Source organism: Bos mutus, chromosome 17, assembly GCF_027580195.1.
Source record: "Bos mutus isolate GX-2022 chromosome 17, NWIPB_WYAK_1.1, whole genome shotgun sequence".
NCBI classification, from domain to species: domain Eukaryota; kingdom Metazoa; phylum Chordata; class Mammalia; order Artiodactyla; family Bovidae; genus Bos; species Bos mutus.
Window position 1 is genome coordinate 45,754,391 of NC_091633.1, and position 16,536 is coordinate 45,770,926.

Consider the following 16,536-nt stretch of genomic DNA (forward strand, 5'->3'; position numbering starts at 1 on the left):
GGAACACAAGCTCTGTTTTAGGGCAAGAGGAGTATAACAGCGTTGGATCTAGAGGAATTCAGAGAGGAATCTAATTCCAGGCCTATCAGTCACTAGTGTTCCCCAGCGAGGGCTCACTGCCTGATGCACATAGAAGTCAATACTATGGAACGGGCTTGAGAGAAAAACTTTAATCCAAGGTGGAGTAGCAAGAAGACAAAAGTGGGGCTCTCAAATCTGTCTCCTCAATCCAGAGTTTGAGGTAAAATGAAAGGGTTTAGGGGAACTGCAAACTTGGAAGCTAATTGGCTACTCTTGAATTAGCTCATGTAAGCTATTCATGCTGCTAGAAGCCCGATTTTCTGTATTGAAGGACTTCATACAGTTCTCCCCTGGCAACATTGCTACTCTGAGAGTTCCCCAGACTGAACCCTCTTGGTTCTGCAGTCATCCTGGAAACATAGGCTCCTTTTTGGCACATGCATAGTGCTGCCTCTAAAAATAACTCAAGGTTTGGTTAATCAACAACCTGTTTTAAGGAGGCAAAACCACTTTAAACTGGTCAATGCTTTATGCTTCAATCCCCCCATTTCTCTTTGTACATTCTTCAAGCTTGTGGGAAATCATCCTCAATTTGGTTAACGAGTCTCAAATTCTGTAGAAAATGATAATCCCAGGTCCCAGAGTTTTGTACCACCAGAACTAGAGTGTTACATAAGGACTGACAAGGTTGGATTAATTGGTATTTAAGAAAGGTGATTATCAGAGGCTTTGTTTCCTTCACACGTCTCTTTTCAGGCTATTGCTTGAAGTTTGGTGTTTTGGTGCCTGGATGGAATTTATTACTATTGGGTCATCTGTCTTGGCTCTTCCTGGCCACTCCTCAGCCCAAACTGAGCTCTGCAGTTGACTGACCAATTTCTTCCACTGTAGTGCTCAAAATAGTTTACCTTTTGGCCAGCAAACAGAGCCTGGACCAACTGTATTTAACCAATGCTTGCTGCCTCTTCCCAGCCTTCATGGATTGAAGTCGATGTCAACCAGCACTCTTATCAGGAACTTGAGGTCTCCCTGGAAAGCCCTTGCATTCGTGGGAGCTGTAGGAAAGCCTTCAGGGCTTCTCTGTGGCTCAGAGTGCTTTGTTCCTCTCCCAAAGATGTCTGATCCAGGAGCTGTTTCCTTCCTTAAAAGTGAAAGGAGCCCCAGAAGCCAGAGGAGCCCAGAGTGCCATGGTTAGCAAACAGGAACCCGAGAGCCAACTCTCTAGACAAACTCAGTATAGGTGGGCACTCAGGGTTGGTGTTGAGGGCCCACCAGGGGCTACAGTGCATCAAGCAGATGGTCACAAGTCCTAAACCTCAACAAGGCTGCCCAGACTCACGGAACATGGGCTCAAGCCCGATGCTCAGAGAAGTCAATAGTTATGGCAAGAGCTTTAGAGAAAAGAGCTTTACTGCAAGGCCAACCAATGCAGGAGGCAAGGTATCAGATCTTTTTATTCAGTAGCTAAGCCATGTTCAACTCTTCAAAACCCCAAGGACTACAGAACACCAGGCTCCTCGTTCTCTACTATCTCTGGGAGTTTGCTCAAATTCATGTCCATTGAATTGGTGATGCTATATCTAATCATCTCATCCTCTACCAACCCCTTCTTTTGCCTTCAATCTTTCTCAGCATCAAGATCTTTCCCAGTGAGTTGCTTAGGTGTCTAAAGTATTGGAGCCTCAGCATCAGTCCTTCCAGTGAATATTTAGGGTTGATTTCTTTTAGGATTAACTGATTGATCTCCTTGCTGTTCAAGGGACTCTCAAGAGTCTTCACCAGCACCACATTTGAAAGCATCAATTCTTTGATGCTCAGCCTTCTTTATGATCCAACCCTCACATCCATACATGACTACTGGAAAAATCATAGCTTTAGATTATATGAACTTTTGTCAGCCAAGTGATGTTTCTGCTTTTTAATACACTGTCATAGCTTTCCTTCCAAGGACCAAGTGTCTTTTAATTTCACTGCTGTAGTCACTTTTCACAGTGATTTTGGAGCCCAAGAAAATAAAGTCTGTCGCTGTTTCCACTTTTCTCCCATTTATTTGTCTTGAAGTGATGGGACCAGATGCCATGATTTTAGTTCTTTGAATGTTGAGTTTGAAGCCAGCTTTTTCCCTCTCTTCTTTCACTCTCATCAAGAGGCTCTTTAGTTCCACTTTGCTCTGCCACTACAGTGGTATCATCTGCATATCTGAGGTTGTTGATATTTCTTCTGGCAATCTTAATTCTAGCTTGTGATTCATCCAGCTTGGAATTTCTCATGATGCACTCTGCACTGAAGTTAAATAAGCAGGATGACAATATACAACCTTGCTGTACTCATTTCCTAATTTGGAACTATTCTGTTGTTCCATGTACTGTTCTAACTGTTGCCTCTTGACCTGAATACAGGCTTCTCAGGACTCAGGTAAGATGGTGGTCTGGTATTCCCATCTTTTTAAGAATTTTCCACAGTTTGTTGTGACCCACACATTCAAAGGCATTAGTGCAGTCAACGAAGCAGAAGTAGATTTTTTTTCTGGAATTCCCTTGCTTTCTCTTTGATCTAAAGTATCCTGGTCATTTGATCTTTGGTTCCTCTGTTTCTTCAAAATCCAGCTTGTACATCTGAAAGTTCTTGATTCACAAGCCTGGCTAACAATTTTGATACTCTTTGTGAAAAAAAGATACATATATTTCTTATTCTTTTATCATATCTCTAGATAAATAAAATCAGGCCAGTGGTTACCTTTGTACAGAGGCTCTGGGAGAGATTGGATACATGTATTCTGGACAGGATTCCTCAAAGGCCCATATACTGTTTTCTTTCTTAACTGGGTTAGGAGTTGATGGGTTTTACTCAGGGATTCCAAGGTGGTTCAGTGGTAAAGAATCCACTTGCCATTGTAGGAGATGAGGGTTCAATCCCTGGGTTGGGAAGATCCCCTGGGGAAGGAAATGGCAACCCACTCCAGTATTCATGTCTGGAAAGTCCCATGAATAGAGGAGCCTGGTGGGCCACAGTCCATGGGGTCACAAAAGAGTTGGACATGACATAGTGACTAAACAACAACAGATTTTATCTTTGTGAAGTCATATTCAGTTAAAATATTTCAGAAGTATAAAATTACCAGATACTATATTATATTTTACCAGCATTCACTATGCTTATAAAGAGTTTAGCTCTGAGGTATTTTTAACATAGCTGTCCAGATGAGATAAGGAATTTTTCACATAGTAAATAACAGGTGCTTTATAAGAAAGATGGAAGAAAATGCACAGTGGTGTTCACACACTGGAGTCAAATATATCCAGTTCTAGTTCTTTAACTATCTAGCTGAAAATTTCTGGAAAACTTGCATCATCTAAGCCTTAGATACTCATTGTCTAATGTGTATAATAATAATTGCATCTATTTCAAAATAACATCAGAAGTATAAAATAACTAATTCATTTATAATGAGTAAACACACAGCCTGACACAGAGTAAATGTTTCAGTTCAGTTGCTCAGTTGTGTCCGACTCTTTGCAACCTCATGAACCGCAGCATGCCAGGCCTCCCTGTACATCGCTGACTCCTGGAGTTTACCCAAACTCATGACCATTGAGTCGGTGATGCCATCTAGCCATCTTATCCTCTGTCATCCCCTTCTCCTCCTGTCCTCAATCTTTCCCAGCATCAGGGTCTTTTTCAAATGAGTCAGTTCTTTGCATCAGGTGGCCAAAGTATTGGAGTTTCAGCTTCAATATCAGTCCTTCCAATGAACACCCACGACTGATCTCCTTTAGAATGGACTAGTTGGATCTCCTTGAATAAACTATTAACTGTGATAATTAGTATAATTCTGCCAAACACTATTGGTTTGGCCAAAAATTCATTTGAATTTTTGGTAACATCTTATGGAAAAACCTGATTTTATTTTTTGCCAACCAATACCATTAAAACATTACCTTACTGGGCAATTTTTTCACTAAATTCAATAATAACATAATTTCACTTAAAAGTACATTTTAAGGATAATCTTTTCTTGTTCTTATATTGTTAGATTATGTATGTAACATTTTAAATGTTTATTAGTATTGACAGTATTTCTAGAATAGAGTAGAGGGCAAAGTTAAAAGAAATGCATTACCATTTTGACTTTGAAGCACAAAGAAGATTAATGTGTTTCTGAATTTAATATTACTCCTGAGACCTGCATGCTTGATTTTCTATCTTGGGTTCATCAAGAGAACTCTGATGATGGTAAATAGTTGAACCTGTGCTACCAAGCCAGTGTTCCTTTCTTATGAAGTGGTTTCTTGTACATTAACACAGGAAGGAGAATATAATGGAGAAAATATATCTGCTTTTAAAATCATCGATTCTAGCTGTGATTTTGAGGAGGCAAAAAAAAAAAAAAAAGTATAAGTCAGAAGATATAATGTCTAGTTTGAAAGCATCCATAGATGATAAATATGTGGCTGTGTTTAAATCAAACTTTGTTTATAAAAGTATAGGACTAGTTTGGTGCACAGGTCAGAGCTTGCCATTCCCTCTTCTGAGGTCTTTGTATACACTAACTCATTTAAACATCATGGAGTTAAAGTGGCAATGTCAGGATGCAAACCCAGTTGACTTGGGCTGTAACATCTGTGCTGCACTCTTTCCCATGCTAGGACTCTCTAGGTTTTCCTCTTCCCTGCCTTGATTTTCCCTCTATTTTCCCATGATCTCCTCATTATCCTCCATCTATGTAACCTAGGTAGCAATTCTCCATCTATGTCAACCTTGATAGCAATTCTTCTTCTACACATTGGTTCTTTGTTCTGTTTTTTAATGATGTACAGTACTATTAACAATAGCTCATCCAATTCAAGTCCTGTATTTTTCTTGTTCTTCATACTGTTACAGGCTATCAGCCATTCTAATATTTAAAACTTAATTCTCAATGGGAATTTCATTCCAGGTAACAGTAGGTGAAAAAAGAATTTATCATTCCCCACTTCATGTCATGGTTGCTAGATTCCTTAGCAATAAGTGCATTTTCCACTTAGCCCCAAGGAAGCTACATAACCACTCCCCAACTTCCCTACCACCTTCTCTCAGCCCTTCCATTTTGCTTTCCTGGTAGTGATTCCTGAATTAGTCTTTCTTAATCCCAAATAATAGAAATCTATCAGGGTCTGTTTAGGCAGAAATGGGACCAGATAAAAATTTACATAATTAGATTAGCAAAAAAGCCTGGAGAACCAGACTCTGGAAGTCTTCAAGAAGGAAAGAAGTTTAACCAGTCAGAGCTAAACAAATTCTGCCACATTCAATGCTACCAGCAAAATCATGCCCAAAGAACTCACCCATTGAAAAGCTGGCTTTTACTTTTCTGAGCCCAAGATCTCAAATCAGGCTTTCCTGGTGGCTCAGATGGTAAACAATTTGCCTGCAAGAGATCCAGGTTCATTCCCTGATCAGGAAGTTCCCCTGGAGAAGGAAATGGCAACCCACTCCAGTATTCTTGCCTGGGGAATCCCATGGACAGAGGAGCCTGGCAGGCTACAGTCCATGGGGTCACAAAGTGTCGGACACAGCTTAGTGACTTAACACACACAGATCCCAAATGTTACTTCCAGGCACATTAGATCTTAGATGACACATTATCTTTGCTGTCAGTGCTCTTTCTAACACCCCTCTATTTGCTGCCAACAGACCTTCTGAAGCAAGAACCTCCCATCATTCCTGCATTTTTGCCAGATTAGCTCTTGATTCAAAGTTGAGAATGGTTGTACCTGTTGAACAGTCCATATCTATTATGGACTGACCCAGTGACTCTTTAGAATTATCAGCTTCCAATATAGGACAATATTCTCTGGTTCTCAAGAAATTTCATATGGTGAGAACAATCATGGATTATATCATGTTGATTATATAGTAAGAAATCAAAACTGTTGACTATATCCTACCATCCAGCTGCAGAACATCAGCATAGTGTAACAAATAAGAAATGATGTTTCTGAACAGAAAGAAACTACCTCCTCATATAATAAATAAACTCCACCATTCCCTCTGTTAATATGCTTTATTCCTTCCTTGCCCCAGGCAGTTTATTTCCAACCACTGAAATGCTGCCTCCTCATCCACCAGGAAGCCTTCCTGAAACTCCTTTCTAGCGCGGGATAACCTGGTAGTCTGCTCATAGCACTTGTATTAATACTTTCATTTTCTAGTGGTTATAATCAATTAAGCAAGGAATCTTGTCACCATTCTTATGTCATTCTCACTTGCTAGAATGTAATCTCCAGTGTGTTTTGATTGTATCCATATACACATTTATAACGCTAAAGCAATGACTCAGACACAATCATAACTCAATATATATTTTTTCAGTGACCAAAAAAAAAAAAAAAATAGAATGAAGCTACATGCTGTAACAGAGCTGGACTTGAACCTAAAGTCTCTTGGCAAGTTTTGGATGATTTTACTCAAGAGTTTGCTACAGAATATATAGTTTGACAGAGTCCACTTTCTACTCCATGAGTGAGAAATGTTATTAGAATGATAGACTGAAGGATATATGGCCCTAAATTGTGACAAAAGAATACAGTTTTTGAAGCAGTGGAGGGGCAGGGGCTTTGGAATCTAGGAACAACTAAAGAGAGATAAGTTGTGATACTTCTACAAAGAGATGCTTGTGTCAGATATTTTAAATTTTATAGAGAACCAAAATTATTTAAACACATTTGATGTTGAATTTAAAATCCATATTGGGAATATAATGAAAATTTTTGAGTGAAAAGCATTATTCTTATTTCTGGTGTAGAAACTGGAATAGAACTAAGGGCTAAAATTTTGGTGTTTCCATATATCCTCCAACCCCTAAGAGAAAATCATATTGACTTTTAAAAATAAACAAAAACTTTCTTTTAGTAAGTATCACAAACAATAAATCAGATATGTTCTAACATTAAATGTTCTATATTTTATTTTTGGTCTCAAAGAAGAAGAGCTAACTTGTCAGCATTTATCTCAGTGTGACTCTGGGTGAATAAAATAGGAAATCCTAGATACTAAAAAATTAAAATCCAATTTCCAAGTTATTGAGAATATTTCATTTATACTTCTTGATGCATTTATTTTAGATTCATCATTCATAATCTTAATAGATTTGTTAATAATTTTGTTCCTTTATAAAATATCAGATCTAAATAAATAATGGTATTATTTGAAAGAAAGTGGCAAAGAATAAACTTGGTCCCCTCTATTACTTTCCTTAGATGATTACCATTATCAATTTTCTTTGTAAAACAATATAAGTTCAAACATTCTGAGAGTATGTTGCAAAATGTGTAACAGAAAGTTAAAAGTGTGCAGCAAAGTGATATATTAATTTAACATGATTAAATTATTAATGAAGTCTTGTCACAAACCACCGACCATCAGCTGCAATATTTGTAGCTACACAGTTGATCATGGATAGTTCATCTTTATTTAATTATTTACTCATTCAACAATATAATTTGATTCTGTAGTCAACCATCATTTTATCTGAAATTCCTGCATACAAATGAATTACTCATTTAAAATATTAAGGAACAAACTATAAATATGAATTATCTCTAATCAAAATAATAAACTCAAATTAAGTCTGATAGTTTTCTAATAAACTTGGCAGTCACTAAATGCATCAGATGAAATTTTTTCATAAACAACATAAATTTATTTTTTCTCTCAGTTGCATCAGATAAAACTTTCATGTTTATAATTAAAACCTTTAATACTTATTAATTCAGTTAAAATTGTATCTAAATACTTGGCCACAAGCACACTTTATTTATATTTTGTATCTCCCTAAAGATCATCAGTAATTCATTTTGGTTTTTCTGTATTTTTCCCTTTTATCATATATAAATTATTTATAACTGTACTGATTATAATTTTGAAATAATTCTTTACAAATTTAGAGAATTATATATATTGATAAAGACCTGTTATATCTTATGAGTACTAATGATGCATTAAAATTCAACACTGATGTCAATTCACAGATAAATTCTCCAAAATTCCTAAAACAATTTTACTGTAATTGTGCTGCAGAGCCTAGTGGGCTACAAGTCCATGAGATTTGAAAGAGTCGGGCACAACTGAATGACTAACACTTTCACTTGTGTTGCCATATAATCATTTGAGAAAATTCTTTGTCAGTGTTTGTGGTGACTCAGTGATACTGTAATATCTAGACTTCCACAGATGTTACTAACTCCAGCTCTTAAGAATAAATATTCTATCTGCCTATTAGATTCCCCACCTCCTGCCTTATGAATTGTATATTGTTTTACTCCATAGCTCTCTGTCGCTCTCTTTTCCTTTTTCCCTGTTTTCCTGCATTTCTCTAGTCCTCTGAATCCCTTCCTTTTCTCTTTTTCTCCTTTCCAGTAAACCTCTTGCTGTAAACTGAATCCATTCTGTAAGTCTTAACATATCTAAGCTTTAAGCAAAAACACTTAAAAAAACTCGTGTATTAGTTACTTCCTTTTTACTCTCCCTTCATAAGTAAAACTCAGAGAATATATATTTCCTCAATTTCTACTTTCTCCCCATATCATTCAGGTCTGTTTTTCACTTGAATGTTCCCACTCACCCAATTCTCTTTATGGTTACAACAGTCTCCAAAATATGTTTTCAGTGGTCACGTCTTTTGATTACTTAGCCACAACTGAAATCACTCTCTGCTTCTTAAAATGCTTTCTTCCTCTGGTTTCTATTTTCCTGGCTTTCCTCCCCAACCTCTCTGTTTGTGTCATATTGGTGATACTTATTTGGTGAGCACTTTTTCATGGTCATTATTGGTAATTGTGACTCCGCGTTTTGTCTGGTTGTAGGCATCTCTTTCATGCTATATGGTCTCTAGGTCATTCTATAGGCTGATTGATTCAGTTGTTCACAAGACTCACAGTTTGTATATTCAATTAGGACATCTCTATGACTTCTAGACTCTAAGAAATACAAAATGCAAAGAATTCAAACTTTATGATTTGGTAAATGCTATCATTATCCACCCATTTAAATAAGCCAGCTCAGAAGTCATTTTTGACACCTCCTTTTCCTTAAACCTATATACTTAATTCATAATTTAGTCCTATTATTTTATCTTCTACCTGTAGTAGACTCAAATTTGGTCAACTCACATCTAACATTGCTCAATTAAAAATATTTTCACTATCTGAAATGACATTTCACCTAAACAAAATCATAGATTCTACTACCAAGTGAAAATGGAGTTCCTACTCCATGGCTTAAAATATGTCAACCAAATTTACTGAAGCCTTACACTTATTTGTATTAATAATATTATTTTGTTGATATGTGTTTCTGTTGTTAGAATAAAACCCATTGAAGGCAAGGCCTAATTTCTTTTTGATTCATTACTTTATTGCCAGGAATCACTAGGAACTAATTAAGTATTTTTTCAAAGAATGAAGAAACTATCATATTGTGTTCTTCAACTAATGAATTAGTTTCTTTTCCTCTCTACTTATTTCTTCAAATATAGTATATTTTTGCATTTGGTTAAGAGAGTGATATAGAGCTATGTAAAGATTATCTGCTTGCTTCATCATGCTAAATCAAATAATAATTATGTATTATATCATTCCTAAATCATTTACTCAAAAGATTTAAATTGAGGGTTACTAATTAATCTGAACTATTTGCTATTCATTTATTTAAAAAAAAACAAGCAAAATAAGTATAAATTGCATTTATAAATCTCATAGAGTTGGAGAAATGTTTTGTGTTCTAACTATGAAAATATCATTGAATTTCCAAAACATTACAATGTTTACTATGAAATTTAGATTTAGAACATAAACTGACAAAGTTTTAATTTATACAGAATTTTCACATATTCAATAAAAATTTGTAAAAATAATATAGTCATTCTAAAAAATTTATAGTTAAAATATATGTGCACTGTTATCTCATAGAATATTTTCCTAGACCATGTGAGGATTATTTAAATATTTTCTGTTTTATGGAGAGTCAGAAACTTTGATCAGATTCTAATTTTCTTATTTACTTTCTTGAGTTTTAAAATTTCTCAAAACATTTACCTCATTGTTATCTTTATTTTCTCAAATTTTGATGTATCATTTTACATGATACAAAATGCCCACAAATATGGACATCAAGAAAAATGCTAGAAGTATATATGATAAACACAATGCAAAAGTATAAGTGGCATAGCAAAAACAAATATAGGGCAATATGTCTAAACTGTTCTCCATATTTGGTATGGACTAACTGAAGTGGTAATCTTGCATTTAATAAAAAATGTTTATCACATTTCAAGGAAACTGAGAATAAGTTTAATTCTCAGAACACTATTTTAGGCAAATATTATGATATTAAAGCTAGATAAGTTTAAATTTGAATGCATTACATAATTTGCCAGAAATCATTAACAATGAATGGCACTGCAGATATTTAAAAATATATCTAAGAAACTACATAGTCTTTGCTGCTAAGTCACTTCAGTCGTGTCCAACTCTGTGTGACCCCATAGACGGCAAACCACCAGGCTCCCCCGGCCCTGGGATTCTCCAGGCTAGAACACTGGAGTGGGTTGCCATTTCCTTCTCCAGTGCATGAAAGTGAAAAGTGAAAGAGAAGTCGCTCAGTCATGTCTGACTCTTCGTGACCCCATGGACTGCAGACTACCAGGCTCCTCCATCCATGGGATTTGCCAGGCAAGAGTACTGGAGTGGGGTGCCATTGCCTTCTTACCTTATGACAATTATAAAGTACCTACAATTTACTAATCCATTAATCTCATTACCTGGCCTAAATGGAAATAATTATTAAGTTTAAATAATAATTGTGATCATAATGATGGTTTTTATTTTTATATTTTTCCAGAATACTACAGGTAAATAATTTTATAGGAATAAATTCAGTTACAGTGTTCATTTATACATCTTGCTCAAAGTATTCAGAGAAAGCCAGATGTAGTTGCATCATGGAAAGTGTGAAAAGATTGCTAGAGAGGATACTTTGAGATACTTCATGTATTTAAATTCAAAGCTGAATAAAAGCTTCTTATAAATCTTTAGCTTTAAGCACAAAATACTCACAAATTTATAGTAATTGATAACAGAAAAAGCAAAGTTATAGAAGATTGGGCTGATAATAGCTATACTCACTGAAACACATTAATGTACAAAGAATGTCCATAGATAGGATGAAATGAAGAAAAATCAAGGCAAAAAACACATAATATACTGTGAAAAATCACTAAAGCAATGAATTTAGAAACCTTACATCTGCAGAAAATCTTGTGGGTCTGAATTCAATCCAAACCTGTCAAAAATATTGATGAAAAAATGTGTCTTTATATTTAGATAAACATGAATTTAGGAATCTGTTCCTAAATTCAATTTTTTTTCCCATAAGAAAGGTAAAATTTTTCCTTATATTGCATTGTGTTGCTATAAAGATTTAATTAAGACAATGAAGATGCCAAGAAAATTACTTTTTCACAGAAGCACTGGAATAGCTATTGCAAATAAGTGTATCAGAGATTATAGACATGTTCCTGCAAATTTCTGTTATAGCTGTTTTCAATAAATAATTAGTTTCGATAAACCTAGTTTTTTTCAACAGTGATTTGATCACAGCCATTGTCAATATTCAAACTATTGTATGCTACTAAAATAGGATATGAATATATATTAAGTTTCTCAATCTATTCTGTATATTTCTTTGCTTCAGCTACTCAAGTTGTATCTAAAGTTGTATATACTTAAAAATTATATCTACAAAATTGAATCATAAAATATAATTAATTATGTCTTTCCAAAACAGTCCATGTTAAAATACATGCACAGTTAAGTATTCATGTAACACAGATTAGAGAGGGACACTTGAGAAATCTGATAACTATCTGAAATTTTTCTTTATCAATATATTCTTGCTTGGTTTTAAAGAAATTTTCATCTTCAACTTTCAATAAACAGTCTAAAATTAGTCACAGTTTTATTATTTCCTTTCTCTGGATTATTAAAAACTTAAGCTGTAGATTATTTTAAAAGAATCCACATTGCAGACAGCCATAGCTCATGTTGTCTCAAAATGCATTTTATTATTATTTGTTATAACTCATAAATTTATCAAACCATATTACTACCTAGCAAATTCATGCAGATTTTTGAAGTGTAGCAACATAATAAAGAGAAGTATTTCATTATTAAATTTTAGTATTTTGGTCTGATAATATTAAGCCATAAGAAAGAAGGAAGTTCTGCCATTTGCAGCAATATGGATGAATCTTGAGGGTACTGTATGAAGTGAAATAAGACAGAGAAAGATAAATACTGTATGATCTCACTTATACATGGAATTTGAAAAGAATAAAGTCAGAAACATAAAACAGATTGGTGGTTACCAAGGTCAGAGGATTGCGGAGGTGGAAGAAATAGATGAAAGTGCTCAAAAGGTACAAAATTCCAATTAGAAGGTAAATAATTTCAGGGGATGCATTATACAGCATGGGGTCTATAGTTATGATGCTATATTATATATTTGAAAATTTCTAAGAGAGTAGATCTTAAACTTTCACATCACACATACGAAAATGTAAAGTATATGAAGTGGTGGATATTAACTAAACATTGTGGTAATCACTGCATAACATATACATATATAAAATCATTATGTTGTACACCTCACATTTTAAAATGTTATATATCAATTATATTTCAATAAAGCTGAACAGAAATATTTTGATCTGGAAACATTTCCAAGGATTTGTATAAAAGTGCTTTAATCTCATCCTAAGATGATAGCCTTTTCTTGGGTACGACTGTTCCAAAGGTATCTGGGAATAATGGACTTTGTAAAACACATTTCAACTTATTTTCAGACAACAAGCACTCCAATAATTGTACTAATTATAAGATTTAGCTGTATGCATGCATGTATGTGCTCAGTCATGTCTGACTCTTTGTGACCCCATGGACTGTAGCTTGCCAGGATCCTCTGTCCATGGAATTTTCCAGACAAGAATACTGGATTATGTTGCTATTTCCTTCTCCAAAATATATTAATATAATGCATAATAGCATAACATACAACAGCAGAACACTGATAAAAACCTCACATTTTTCTGTGAAAGAATTGCTGACTTTCTAGGTGGGATTAAGAAAAGGAGAGAGAGCTACAGGGTCTGGGCAACACTGGGAAAGCGCCTGTAAAAAGACATTATGACAAAGAAGACATTTCCCAGGAAATAATTTGGAAGTTTAAAAATCTCAAGGAAATATACACAGTCAAATATTAAAAAGTATTGTATTCTCATTAGCCAAGTATTTTCAATATATTTGAAAAATATGCAAATAAGTTTCCATGTTAAAATGTTTTAAACGAGTTGCGAAGGGAAAATAACCAACATAAGCATTTATTGTCTGGAAGGATTTTTAGAGAAAAATAAGCATTAAAAAGTCTTTTCAGTCAGAGCAAGGAGTGGATTTTCTGTTTCTGAGGTAGATTACCATTTCTGAAGAAAAGATCAAAAGATCATTTCATTTAATGGAGACAACTTTTGAGTGTGGTTTCCTGCCTTCCAGCATCAGTATGTAAAGAGTTTAAAAAAGCAGGTTTAAGAAGTGTATGCTATGTATCCAGTCCAGTGTTTCTAAGCTATTTCACATCCCTGGAGCAGATCTGAATACCAGTTTTTGTTCCTCTAGCTAAATTCTTAGAAATATTAAGGTAAAGTGGTTCTCGATCAATTACAATTAAAGGATACGTATTCGATTCCACTATTAATTTCATTCTAAAATCATAGATTTTAGACTATCAGTTTAAGACCTAGAAAAATAAGGTAAATTGTTAATTCTCTTCTTTACAGTACTATAGCAATATATATTATTTTGTGAATACTTAGAATATTAACAAACTACCAAGAACACCACTTGCTAATGATAATTTTTTTTTCTTTTTATTTTTTTTTTTTTTTTTAATTTTATTTTTTAAAAAATCACATACATGTGCCCATCCTGAACCCTCCTCCCTCCCAACCTCCCCATACCATCCCCTGGGCCTCCCAGTGCACCAGCCCCAAGCATCCAGCATCGTGCACTGAACCTGGACTGGCATCTCGTTTCCTACATGACATTTCACATGTTTCAATGACATTCTCCCAAATCTTCCCACCCTCTCCCACAGAGTCCATAAGACTGTTCTATACATCAGTGTCTCTTTTGCTGTCTCGTACACAGGGTTATTGTTACCATCTTTCTAAATTCCATATACATGCGTTAGTATACTGTATTTATGTTTTTCCTTCTGGCTTACTTCACTCTGTATAATAGTCTCCAGTTTCATCCACCTCATTAGAACTGATTCAAATGTATTCTTTTTAATGGCTGAGTAATACTCCATTGTGTATATGTACCATGGCTTGCTTATCCATTCATCTGCTGATGGACATCTAGGTTGCTTCCATGTCCTGGCTATTATAAACAGTGCTGCGATGAACATTGGGGTACACGTGTCTCTTTCCCTTCTGGTTTCCTCAGTGTGTATGCCCAGCAGTGGGATTGCTGGATCATAAGGCAGTTCTATTTCCAGTTTTTTAAGGAATCTCCACACTGTTCTCCATAGTGGCTGTACTAGTTTGCATTCCCACCAACAGTGTAAGAGGGTTCCCTTTTCTCCACACCCTCTCCAGCATTTATTATTTGTAGACTTTTGGATCGCAGCCATTCTGACTGGTGTGAAATGGTACCTCATAGTGGTTTTGATTTGCATTTCTCTGATAAAGAGTGATGTTGAACATCTTTTCAAGTGTTTGTTAGCCATCTGTATGTCTTCTTTGGAGAAATGTCTATTTAGATCTTTGGCCCATTTTTTGATTGGGTCATTTATTTTTCTGGAGTTGAGCTGTAGGAGTTGCTTTGTATATTTTTGAGATTAGTTGTTTGTCTGTTGCTTCATTTGCTATTATTTTCTCCCATTCTGAAGGCTGTCTTTTCACCTTGCTAATAGTTTCCTTTGATGTGCAGAAGCTTTTAAGTTTAATTAGGTCCCATTTGTTTATTTTTGCTTTTATTTCCAATATTCTGGGAGGTGGGTCATAGAGGATCCTGCTGTGATGTATGTCAGAGAGTGTTTTGCCTATGTTCTCCTCTAGGAGTTTTATAGTTTCTGGTCTTATGTTGAGATCTTTAATCCATTTTGAGTTTATTTTTGTATATGGTGTTAGAAAGTGTTCTAGTTTCATTCTTTTACAAGTGGTTAACCAGATTTCCCAGCACCACTTGTTAAAGAGATTGTCTTTAATCCACTGTATATTCTTGCCTCCTTTGTCAAAGATAAGGTGTCCATATGTGCGTGGATTTATCTCTGGGCTTTCTATTTTGTTCCATTGATCTATATTTCTGTCTTTGTGCCAGTACCATACTGTCTTGATAACTGTGGCTTTGTAGTAGAGCCTGAAGTCAGGTAGGTTGATTCCTCCAGTTCCATTTTTCTTTCTCAAGATCGCTTTGGTTATTCGAGGTTTTTTGTATAAAGAAATGGACAAATTCTTAGAAAAGTACAACTTTCCAAAACTCGACCAGGAAGAAATAGAAAACCTTAACAGACCCATCACAAGCATGGAAATTGAAACTGTAATCAAAAATCTTCCAGCAAACAAAACCCCGTCCAGAGGCTTCACAGCTGAATTCTACCAAAAATTTAGAGAAGAGCTAACACCTATCCTGCTCAAACTCTTCCAGAAAATTGCAGAGGAAGGTAAACTTCCAAACTCATTCTATGAGGCCACCATCACCCTAATACCAAAACCTGACAAAGATGCCACAAAAAAAGAAAACTATAGGCCAATATCACTGATGAACATAGATGCAAAAATCCTAAACAAAATTCTAGCAATCAGAATCCAACAACACATTAAAAGATCATATACCATGACCAAGTGGGCTTTATCCCAGGGATGCAAGGATTCTTCAATATCCGCAAATCAATCAATGTAATACACCACATTAACAAATTGAAAACAAAACCATATGATTATCTCAATAGATGCAGAGAAAGCCTTTGACAAAATTCAACACCCATTTATGATAAAAACTCTCCAGAAAGCAGGAATAGAAGGAACATACCTCAACATAATAAAAGCTATATATGACAAACCCACAGCAAACATTATCCTCAATGGTGAAAATTGAAAGCATTTCCTCTAAAGTCAGGAACAAGACAAGGGTGCCCACTTTCACCATTACTATTCAACATAGTTTTGGAAGTTTTGGCTACAGCAATCAGAGCAGAAAAAGAAATAAAAGGAATCCAAATTGGAAAAGAAGAAGTAAAACTCTCACTATTTGCAGATGACATGATCCTCTACATAGAAAACCCTAAAGACTCCACCAGAAAATTACTAGAACTAATCAATGATTATAGTAAAGTTGCAGGATATAAAATCAACACACAGAAATCCTTGCATTCCTATACACTAATAATGAGAAAACAGAAAGAGAAATTAAGGAAACAATT